The following is a 12500-nucleotide window of genomic DNA, read 5'->3' as shown; positions in this document are numbered from 1 at the left end:
AGTTTGCTTCTAGCTGCATCTGGTCCTAGTAAAAGTACTTCCGTCTTATCTGAGTTGAGCAGAAGAAAGTTATCAAGCATCCACTAATGTCCTTTACACACTTCTCAACATTGTTAAGCTGATCTCTCTCATCTGGCTGTGCTGAAATATACAGCTGTGTATCATCAGCATAGCAATGGAAGCGAATCCCATGTTTATGTATAATTTCACACAGAGGCAGCATATATAAAGAAAAAAGCAGTGGGCATAGGACAGATCCTTGAGGAACACCAAACTTTACCTCAGAGAGTGTGGATAACTCACCATTTACAACAACAAACTGATAGCGATCAGGCAAATAAGACCTGAGCCAAGAGAGAGCTGTTCCCTTTATTCCAATAACATTCTCAAGTCTAGCAAATAGTATAGTGTGATCAGTGGTGTCAAAAGCTGCACTAAGGTCGAGCAAAACAAGTAAGGAGACAAAACCCTGATCAGAGGCCAATAACAGGTCATTTACCACCTTAACTAGTGCCGTCTCTGTGCTATGATGAGGCCGAAATCCTGACTGATACATTTCAAAAATGTTATTCATAAGTAGGTGTGAGCAGAACTGCTGTGCTACAATCTTTTCTAAAAATTTTGGATATAAAGAGGAGATTTTATATTGGTCTGTAGTTAGACAGCTGAAATGGGTCAAGGTCAGGTTTCTTAATTGGGGGTGGATAACTGCCAGTTTGAAGGATTTAGGTACGTAACCAGTGCTAATGGAAGAGTTTATTATTTTTAAAACAGGTTATGCCTGGTTGGTTTATGACGTTCGGATTAATCCAATCGGACACACCTAAGAGGAATCTGTTGTAATTGGGTTTATACAGTTGTGTTCAAAATTATTCAACCCCCAATGCTGTAAATGGTTTTAGGGAATTTAGTGTACATTTGTAATTGTATTCAGAATGAAATCCTACAAGGACTTCTTAAAGAACCATATGCAACTAAAATGACATCAATTAGTTTTGTAATACAGTAGTAAATGTTTCTTTTGTGAATTCTTCATTGACATAATTATTCAACCCCTTAAAGACTACCACTCTGAAGAACAGAGGTTCAATGAAGTGTTTTCAATCAGGTATTGAAAACACCTGTGGATATCAGGGAGCAGCAATAAAGCCTAATAAGCACCAATTAGGCAGCTTTAAAATGACTGTGATACTCAGCTCCTTCTAGACATTTACTGGTGTGGTTACAAACATGGTGAGGTCAAGAGAATGGTCCAGGAAGACAAGAGAACAGGTGATTACTCTTCACAGGAAGGGCAATGGCTATAAGAAGATTGCAAAGATGTTAAACATACCAAGAGACACCATAGGAAGCATCATTCGCAAATTCAAGGCAAAGGGCACTGTTGAAACGCTACCTGGTCGTGGCAGAAAGAAGATGCTGACTTCGACTGCTGTGCGCTACCTGAAGCGTAGAGTGGAGAAAAGTCCCTGTGTGACTGCTGAGGAACTGAGAAAAGATTTGTCAGATGTGGGTACTGAAGTTTCTGCTCAGACAATACGGCACACCCTGCGTAATGAAGGCCTCCATGCCAGAACTCCCAGGCGCACCCCCTTGCTGTCCCCAAAGAATAAGAAGAGTCGACTGCAGTATGCCAAAAGTCATGTGGACAAACCACAGAAGTTTTGGGATAGTGTTCTGTGGACTGATGAAACAAAATTAGAACTGTTTGGGCCCATGGATCAACGCTATGTTTGGAGGAGGAAGAACAAGGCCTATGAAGAAAAGAACACCTTGCCTACTGTGAAGCATGGCGGGGGGTCAATCATGCTTTGGGGCTGTTTTGCTTCTGCAGGTACTGGGAAGCTTTAGCGTGTGCAAGGTACCATGAATTCTCTTCAGTACCAGGAGATATTGGATGACAATGTGATGCAGTCCGTCACAAACCTGAGGCTTGGAAGACGTTGGACCTTTCAACAGGACAATGATCCCAAGCATACCTCCAAGTCCACTAGAGCATGGTTGCAGATTAAAGGCTGGAACATTTTGAAGTGGCCATCGCAGTCACCAGACTTAAATCCGATTGAGAACCTCTGGTGGGACTTAAAGAAAGCAGTTGCAGTGCGCAAGCCTAAGAATGTGACTGAACTGGAGGCTTTTGCCCATGATGAATGGGCGAAGATACCCGTAGATCGCTGCAAGACACTTGTGTCAAGCTATGCTTCACGTTTAAAAGCTGTTATAACTGTAAAAGGATGTTGTACTAAGTACTAAGATTGAATGTCACTTGGGGGTTGAATAAAACTGATAATGATGTGAGCTCAGAAAAGACATTTGTGGTTATTTCATTATAAATGTTATGTTATATTTGTCTGACCTACACATGCCTCTTTGATTTAATTGTAAGCAGGAAGACTGAATGATCATAATCAATGTCAAACCGACCAAAACAATCAATTTCAGTGGGGGTTGAATACTTTTGAACACAACTGTAATTAGCAAGATGAGCTTGAATGTAGAGGAGGTGGGTTGAGTTTTTCTGACACTGTTGTCATAAAGATCAAGTTGAATAATCACCTCTACACTACTGTACATTCAGCAAAGTGTCATTCAGGGGGAGGGGGTAGCTTAGTGGTTATGGCATTGGATCCAAAGGTCATGATTTTAAATCCCAGCCAACACCAAGTTGCCACTCCTGGGCTCCTAAACAAGGCCCTTAACCCCATAGCTGCTCAGTTGTATGAATCAGATAAATGTAAGTCGCTGTGGATAAGTGTGTCTGCCAAATGCGTTAAATGTAAAGGTAAATTCTGTAAAAAAAAAAAACACATGCACAGTGTAAGGCAGGAGAATAGCAAAAATGAAATGACTTAAACTGGCCTGGATGACTGTAAATGTTGAGGCCTCTGAGAGTAACAGTGCAATCTTTACACATCAGTGGTGTGTAATATGGTGTGCAATATATTACAGTAGACATGAAGTAACCAAATCTAAGACATTCCAGTCTCCATGTGTTGGCTATCTAAATAAAATGCAGACATTTCACATGTATTAGAGCAAATTTGATGCACAAATTTGATAGACACTTGACCATAGAATTAGTAGGTGCTTTTTAAGCATCTCATTCCACATTTAGTCCACATTTGTTGTTATAATAAGCTCCACCGTTCTGGGAAGATGTTCCACTAGATTCTGGAGTGTGCTTGCGGAGATTTGTCACATAAGGGTGTTAGTAAAGACAGGTACTGATATAGGTGATTAGAGGAGGCCTGGGGTGCAGTTAGCGTTCCAATTCCTCCCCAAGGTGTTCAGTAGGTTTGAAGTCAAAGCTCTATAGCAGGAGATCTTCCACTCCAACCAATGTAAACCATCTTCATGGAGCTCACTTTGTGCACAGGAGCATAATCATGCTGGAACGGTTTTCTTTTTCTAGTTCAAGTGAAAGGAACATTTCAGGAAACCAGCTTCAAAAGGCATCCTTTACAATTGTATGCCTTCATATACAATTGCATTACAACAGCTTGGAGAAGAACCACAAATGGCTGGAAAAGTCAGATACTTTGGTCATTTTGGTGTAGAGTATTTCTGCTCTGAGGTGCTTTGTACATAATTAGTGGATTACTGACATCTTGTGGAGAGAGGTGTTACTACACAGCTGGGCATAGTGAAATAATCTTTTGTAATGGATATTAACATTCTAATGCCCGACAACTGAGTAAAGCAGTTAAACTCCCCGGTGTTTATAGCATGGGATATATTTTACCATCATGGGTCAGGGTCAGTTAATGAACTAATGAAATTTAATGACGAGACTGATGAAAGTCAATGAATAACCCATTGCGAACTGTGAAAACCCATGAAATTCAATTGATGACCGGCTGAGGAAACACGAGAGCTGCTGGTTTTGGATGTAGAAGTGATAAAATGTAATAAATATCTGATGAGGAACTGATGAATTTCATTAAAGAACCGACAAAGTCGAGAGAAGAGTGGATCGGCCTTGGGCGTGTAGACCTGAGGAAATGTAATTAACCGATTAACAATCGATGAAATGAAGAAATTAATGCCCAATTAAGAGTGGATTTAATGAACTAATTACAAACTGATGCAAGTGAGTTTAGGCCAAATGAGGAACTGAAGGACAAATGAGGACCTGATGAAGAGCTGGTCAAATTCGTTAACAAACTAATAAGGAAATGAAATGAAGTAAAGAGCTGATTAAAACTCCCTATTACTCGGCCCATTTCATTCAATAGTGTCTCCGCTTTAAAGATTTAAGGAGCTCAGTAGTTAATGTTCTACGTAGGCCTGGGGCTCCTTCTGTCTACTGGACCGAGTGCGAGATGTTGCATGTCAATTATGTTTTGAACCCACCTTGAGGGAATCCCTGTCACCATCTGTAGGGCATTTTACTACATTATCAGCTCACCCTATATGTGTGAACACTGGGGCAACGTCATTGACGATGTCTAGAAGAAAATACTGTCCAATGTAGGCAACAGATTCATCGATCTGTTCATCTTTATATATATATATATATGTGTGTGTGTGTGTGTGTGTGTGTGTGTGTGTGTTGCTTTACATACCAGGAAGAGAATGTCCACTGCTGAACCTGTCCATTACAGATGTTCAAATTCTAGTGTATTCATTTCATGTCAGAGTTAATAATTGTACTTAACAGGAAGCCATAAATGATCACGATATAATCAATGTCTCTCGCCATGGTAACCAGGGCTCAAGGTTTTCTCAGGCAGTCTGTTTTCTTTCACACAACCTCCAAAGACAAACAAGAGAAAGGCTGTCCTAGTCACATGTTAGGAGCAGGGGGTATCCAGCTATAGTTCAGGGTGTGATTCAGCTGCTCACACACACACACACACACACACACACACACACACACACACACACACACACACACATCTGAGTCATCAGGCTGGACATACCTAATAAACATCCATATGACCTTAGATGATACATATGAAGCTTTATAAGCACACACACTGGAACTTCTCCTTGCACTTTTCTTGTCACAGCAGATGGAGTGATTCCATTTCAATAAAGCCTGATGATAAACAGCCAATCATATTTTATTATTATTAGTAGTAGTAGATTTTAACTGTAAGCCACATGCATTACATACATTACACAAAAATGAGCTAAAATTCCAATGTGATCATATAATTATAAGAAAGGATTGAAACCCAATGGCATGTGCTATTATCCATAAACAAATAATCAATCACAGGGTGGTGTGTTGCATCACTGTAATGCACAGTGAGAGGCAGAGCGCAAGTCTGTAGGAGTCACGGGCAAGAGACGAGACCCAGAACAAATTTAAGGCTTGGATACTAATTACATGACTTAAAAAAAAAAAAAAGCATCATGATGAAATGAAAGTGATTTGGAACTAACCAATAAGAGGAGGGGAAAAACATATCTTGTAAACAGGCCAAAATTGACTATAATTCTACATTAATCATGTCCCTTTTATTCTGTTTAGTCAAAATGCTACAAATTGCATCTGTTATTAATTAAAGAAAGACACATCATACATTTTAAGATATTTCATGATACAGAAAATCCAATAAACAAGATAGATATTGTTGTAATTTAGATTACAGTAGCTGGAAATCGTAGTTTTCGTCATCAAGCTATGTTTTTTTTTTTTTTTACCTCTTGAAAGTAATGAGATGATGAAATTGAAAATGCTGAAATGAAAAACTGCATGCATTTTACACACTCATACATATTTCTGTTGAATGAATATCCTTTGGACAGTTGAAACCAAACTGGAGCCTTTTGGCAAGCTGTATGTTCACAGATGTTCACAAAAGCTTTCATAAAGAAAACAAAAAGAACATGATGCCTGCTGTGAAACATGGAGAAGGCTTCATCCTTTTTCAGGGGCAGCTTTGCTGTGTCTGGCATGAGGAGCGTCAGATCTGCACAGGGCACAATGAAATCTCCAGACTTCCAGGCTGTTCTGGAGCAAAGTGTATCACCATGCATCAAAAAGCTCTGTCTCAGTTGTAACTCAAGGGTCCTTCAACAGGATAAAAACCCAAAGCATACAACTGGACGCACCCAAGAATGGCACAACACTGGACTCTTCTGAAGTGGCCCACTATGAGCCCTAAACCCATCTGAATCCTGTCCAGCATATTTGGAAAGACGCTGTGTAGAGAAGCCACCCTTCAATCCTGAGACGCCTGGAGCGGTTTACTCATGAAAAGTTGGCCAAACTAGGTGCAGGTGCAGCCGTTTTTATTTTGAGCTACAGAAATCATGTGTTTGCAGGGATCTTAAGGATCTCTAAAGCAACAAAATATTAACTTCAGCTTCCCATTACTTTATTTAAAATACACTTTATGGACAAAAAACATTTGTGGACACCTCACCATCAGATTCATATGTTGAACTTCCAATCCCGCATTTAGTTCTCGTTCGCTGTTACAATAAGCTCCATTCTTCTGGGAAGATGTTCCTCTAGGTTTTAGAGTGTGTTTGTGGAGATTCATTCAGACACAAGGGTGTTAGTAAAGTCAGGTACTGATGTAGGTGGGGTGAGGAGACCTGGGGTGCAGTCAGACCCAAAGGTGATTAATCTTTCTCTCCAAACCATGTAAAGGATATCTTACATCTTATTTTTTCCATTCCAAGTTATTTCAGACCAAAAAAAAGTAGAGATTCTTCTTTTTCTTCTTTTTTTTTTTAAGATTTATGAGAAGGCACTCTGGCTCTCAGCATAGAAACAGCACCGAAATTGCCTCTAAAAAAAGAATATTGCATAATTGGGAACATTTTACGTAAACAAAACCTACAACACCCCGATTGCATAAGTCTGAGCACCGCTCCCAACTAATACTTTAAACGCACCGTTTACCCTTATTATAGTCTTTTTGAATAAATCTCGATTACCTTCACACATCTAGACTTTTAACCCACTGTTCTTTCCAAAAAATGTTTAAGTTCCTTCAAATTGCATGGGGGATCTCCTGTGTAGGTCATTCCATAGGTTTTCAATAGGATTGAGGTCGGGGGTTCTGGTTGGGCCATACCAGGACTTTTATTATCCCGTTCTGAAGCCATGTCTTTGTTGATTTTGATGCGCTTTGTGTAAATGTCGTGTTGAAATGTGATTTCCCGATTCATTTGCAGCTTTTTGACAAACGAAAGCAAAATATCTTTTATGAAAAATTTCCCTGGGCCAGCTGAAGAGTAGCAGCCCCAAAGCATAACGCTACCCGGAGCGGAGAGAATCCAGTAATTTTCCAAAATAAAACATCGTTCAGAATCAGATAATAAATAAAATGAAAACAATGTAAGTTATGTGTTCTTTCTGTGCGGCCCGGTACCAATTGACCCACGGACTGGTGCCGCTCCACAGTCCGTATGGTATAGACCACTGTCTTAGGTGATGCTGTGTTTTTTGTAAATATCTGCCAACACATTATTTTCTCCACATTTGGATGGCAGTCAGAAATGACTCAGAAATTCATCAGTGCTGTGGTATATAAGCTAAAGTGAAATTGAGTGCTGTTGAAAGATCATATATTTCTTGCATTCCTGCTTATTTCGTTTCTCAATCGAAAGCATATTTCATCTTAAAAGATTTGCATAATGCTTCATGGTGAGTTTTGAGGAAGTGGCATTTAAGAGGTGCCGTATGAACAACAGGTCAAAGTTGCACAACTGGTTTATGTAAAGAATAAAACATGACAGGGCACGGAAAACAAACACACAGACCACAGCGGCTCACCAACAATTTGCCATGTTGCGAAGATTTAAATATACGCTTAATGTTATGGAGTATCTGTGCGATAGGCTTGTTCTATTTTTCTTACTGATATTAACAATAATATGATAATATATCATATGTTACTTACATACTGTATAAACACTCCCTGTATTTTTATATTAGCTTTAGATCATATAACCGAGCTTTTACTATAGACACTATAATGCATTAGAGCTGGTGCACTGACATGAACGTGTTGCTTAAACCACAGTCGAGACTTTTTTTTTTTCAGGTTTATAAGATTTTAAAAGGCACTTTAGCACTCAGCATAGAGGCAGCACCGAAAAATGCGGCTAAATTATACATCTACTAGCAAACGTGGTGGTTTATTCACGTTTTTTTTTTTCTTTTTTTTTTTTACAAAAATTGCAAAAGGAAGCTATAAAGCTCCAATCTGGCAACCCGTCCACCCACCCCCCCCCAACCCCCCCGCCCGAACCTTGATTTGGCTTCTCTTCGTCTGTACCTGTAATTGGCATCACATTGTGCCAAACACTTGAGCACAGAGCTGAGAATTGAACAGACACACACACGGGGCCGAGACAACAGAGAATTCATCAGTGACTCATTTCTGCCAAATCTGCATATAAATGCAAGTGCACACCATGACAGCCCTCATGAATAAATTCATGGTGGTAGCCAACATGTGCCAGCATGCGTGCCACACACACACACACACACACACACACAATAAATCGGTAACCAGCATTTGCCAATACACACATGCACACACCTCTACACACCCTTTTAAATCTATACTGATTACTAGCATCTGCCAATCCACAAACATAAAAACACACACATGTACAGACTCGACTTATCCGTGCTGGTTACCAACATTTTCCAATATAGACACATTTGCAATCTGCATACATCTCCGTGTACCCAATTTGAGGGAACGGTGACTCTCATTGCTTGTGCTCTTTCGCCTCTGGGACGTGGCCATAAGCATGAAATCCTGGCAAAGATTTTATTTCGCAGCGCAAATCCAGGATGTCAAGGAAAAACTAAATATGTCTAATGACATCCTCACATCGGAAACTCAAAAAAAACAAACTCGGCTTAAACCCAGACTTTATTAAAAAAACGTCCAATGTGCGTTTATGTGGGAGGAAACTCAATGCTGGATATTCAGTCGTTATTTTTTGAGACAACAGATTGCACCATGGTTGTGTTGTGCTCTGATGAGGCGTGGCACGTTTTCAAAATGGCGTGAACCGATGACGCTGTGGTAAATTATACGGTAGCAAAAGTGTTCTTTCCAAATGCTGTTTAAAAGAGAGAGAAAAAAACGCCTTAAAGCTGTGCAAAAGTAAATGGATGGACATGAAAAGAACATTCTGTCTGTTCCGACTGGTGGCTTCCAGCTTGAGTACTTGAACGCCGGCCATGTTGTAATTACTAGTTTGAAAGTTGTAAATACGTGCTAACAAGGGCACACCAACATGTGTTGTTGTAGGAATGAGCAAAGCAAAGTGTAGAAAATGCGCAGGAAATATTGGATTTTATTCAGATTAGACTTATATATATAAAAACACTCTATTTATCCCATTCTTCTTTCCAAAAAAAGTAAAAGTTTCTTCATATTGCAAGAAGAGCTCCCTTGTACAGCTCTTTTTAAGTCTTTCCATGGGTTTACAATTGGACTGAGTTCTCTGCTCTGGTTGGACCACTCCAGGACTTTGATTATCCTTTTATGAAGCCATGTCTTTGTTGATTTTGGTGTGTGCTGTAAATAAATGTCATGTTGAAATGTGAAATCATTCATTTTTAGAAGGTTTTGTCCCAAAAAATATTTTCACATTTTCCATCTATCTTGACAATTGCCCCTGGGCCAGCTGAAGGAAAGCATCCCTGAAGCATAATGCTACCCCCATCATGCTTCAATGTCGGCATGGTGTTCATTGGGTGATGCTCTGTATCGACGTTGCACCAAACGTACCTTTTAGAATTAGGGCATTAAGTACATTTCCCACGTGGTTTCTAAGATAAACTTGTTTGGCTCAGATGGTGTCCAGCATGTGTGGTGATGCCCTGATAAGGAGAACCAAGAAAATTGTGTCTTGGCTACAGTTAAGCACGATGGTGGTTGCATCATGGTCTGGGGCTGCATGAGTGCTGCTGGTACTGGGGAGCTGCGGTTAATTGAGGAAAATATGGATTCCAACATGAACTGTGACATTCTGAAGCAAAATATAATGCATTTAACATAATAACGACCCCAAAATGTTTCTCCCGACCTAATCCCTACTGAGCACCTGTGGGGCTCCTCAAGCGGAAGGTGGAGAATATGTATATACTATAATAATAATAATAATAATAATAATAATAATAATATTAAACGTTCAACGGTCAAACGTTTCCTGTAGTTTTTCACCAGGTTTGCACACACTGCAGGAGGGATTTTGGCCCACTCCTCCACACAGATCTTCTCTAGATCAGTCAGGTTTCTGGCCTGTCACTGAGAAACACGGAGTTTGAGCTCCCTTCAAAGATTCTCTATTGGGTTTAGGTCTGGAGACTGGCTAGGCCACGCCAGAACCTTGATATGCTTCTTACAGAGCCACTCCTTGGTTATCCTGGCTGTGTGCTTCAGGTCATTGTCATGTTGGAAGACCCAGTCTCGACCCATCTTCAATGCTCTAACTGAGGGAAGGAGGTTGTTCCCCAAAATCTCGCAATACATGGCCCCGGTCATCCTCTCCTTAATACAGTACAGTCACCCTGTCCCATGTGCAGAAGAACACCCCCAAAGCATGATGCTACCTCCCCCATGCTTCACAGTAGGGATGGTGTTCTTGGGATGGTACTCATCATTCTTCTTCCTCCAAACACGTTTAGTGGAATTATGACCCAAAGGTTCTATTTTGGTCTCATCTGACCACATGACTTTCTCCCATGACTCCTCTGGATCATCCAAATGGTCATTGGCAAACTTAAGACATGCCTGGACATGTGCTGGTTTAAGCAGGGGAACCTTCTGTGCCATACATAATTTCAAACCATGACGTCTTAGTGTATTACCAACAGTAACCTTGGAAACAGTGGTCCCAGCTCTTTTCAGGTCATTGACCAGCTCCTCCCGTGTAGTTCTGGGCTGATTTCCCACCTTCCTTAGGATCATTGAGACACCACGAGGTGAGATCTTGCATGGAGCCCCAGTCCGAGGGAGATTGACAGTCATGTTTAGCTTCTTCCATTTTCTAATGATTGCTCCAACAGTGGATCTTTTTTCACCAAGCTGCTTGGCAATTTCCCCGTAGCCCTTTCCAGCCTTGTGGAGGTGTACAATTTTGTCTCTAGTGTCTCTGGACAGCTCTTTGGTCTTGGCCTTGTTAGTAGTTGGATTCTTACTGATTGTATTGGGTGGACAGGTGTCTTTATGCAGATAACGACCTCAAACAGGTGCATCTAATTGAGGATAATAAATGTAGTGGAGATGGACATTTTAAAGGCAGACTAACAGGTCTTTGAGGGTCAGAATTCTAGCTGATAGACAGGTGTTCAAATACCGATTTGCAGCTGTATCATACAAATAAATAGTTTAAAAATCATATATTGTGATTTCTGGATTTTTTTTTTTTAGATTATGTCTCTCACAGTGGACATGCACCTACGATGACAATTTCAGACCCCTCCATGATTTCTAAGTGGGAGAACTTGCAAAATAGTAGGGTGTTCAAATACTTATTTTCCTTACTGTATATATATATATATATATATATATATATATATATATATATATATATATATATATATATATATATATATTAGGACACCAAACAAAACTTTTATGTTTTCATACGGACAGTTTTAATTGCCGGATGTGTGCTTCATGGCAGATTTTTTGGTGCTTGATTTGAGACTTGGTGCATCAGTAAATGTTTAGTGACTAAAAATAATTTTTTGGTAAAGAAAGGACATTGTGAATAAATATGTTGCATTGAACGTTATAATTTCGCCTATTTTACATTTATTTATTTCTATTTTTATAGAAATCGTCAAACAGAGATTTGTGTTAACGCGTTAATTTTGACTGCCCTAATATATATATATATATATATATATATATATATATATATATATATATATATATATATATATGTTCCTTCCCTGGAGCACTTCTGATAGATGCTGACCACTGCAAACCAGGAACATCCCAAAAGATCTGCAGTTTTGGAGATGCTCTGCCCCATTCGTCTAGACATAACAATTTGGTCCTTGTTAACCTCCTGAGATCCTTACACTTGTCTATTTTTCCTGCTTCTAACACATAAACTTTGAGGACAAAATGTTCACTTGCTGCCTGTTATATATACCACCCACTAACAGGTGCCATGATAAAGAGATAATCACAGTTCTTCACTTCACTGACCATACATGGCCATGGAAGAGATCACAAGAATGTGGATCTTATTAGAATGAACACTTGCAGTGACCATGCACATACAGTAGACTCAGCACCGTGAAGACATCTTGATAAAGTTGATTCCAGAATAAAAAAAAAGAAAAAGACTTTCAAAAGGCTTCATTGTGTCATGTTTTAGAGGAGTGCTCCAAACCGGTTTGAAGGAGGAAAACAAAAACAAACGCTAAAAAAAGTCCAAGTGAAAACATAACAACCCATTAATGTGCTCAGACACATTTTCATTTCACTTTTATTTACCTGATAAAGTCATTCTTTTTTGTTCTCTCTGTACATCCCCACATTATTGCCCTTATT

The sequence above is a fragment of the Silurus meridionalis genome, chromosome 10 (assembly GCF_014805685.1).
Source record: "Silurus meridionalis isolate SWU-2019-XX chromosome 10, ASM1480568v1, whole genome shotgun sequence".
Classification (NCBI taxonomy): Eukaryota; Metazoa; Chordata; class Actinopteri; order Siluriformes; family Siluridae; genus Silurus; species Silurus meridionalis.
Note: the sequence above shows the minus strand (reverse complement) of the source record.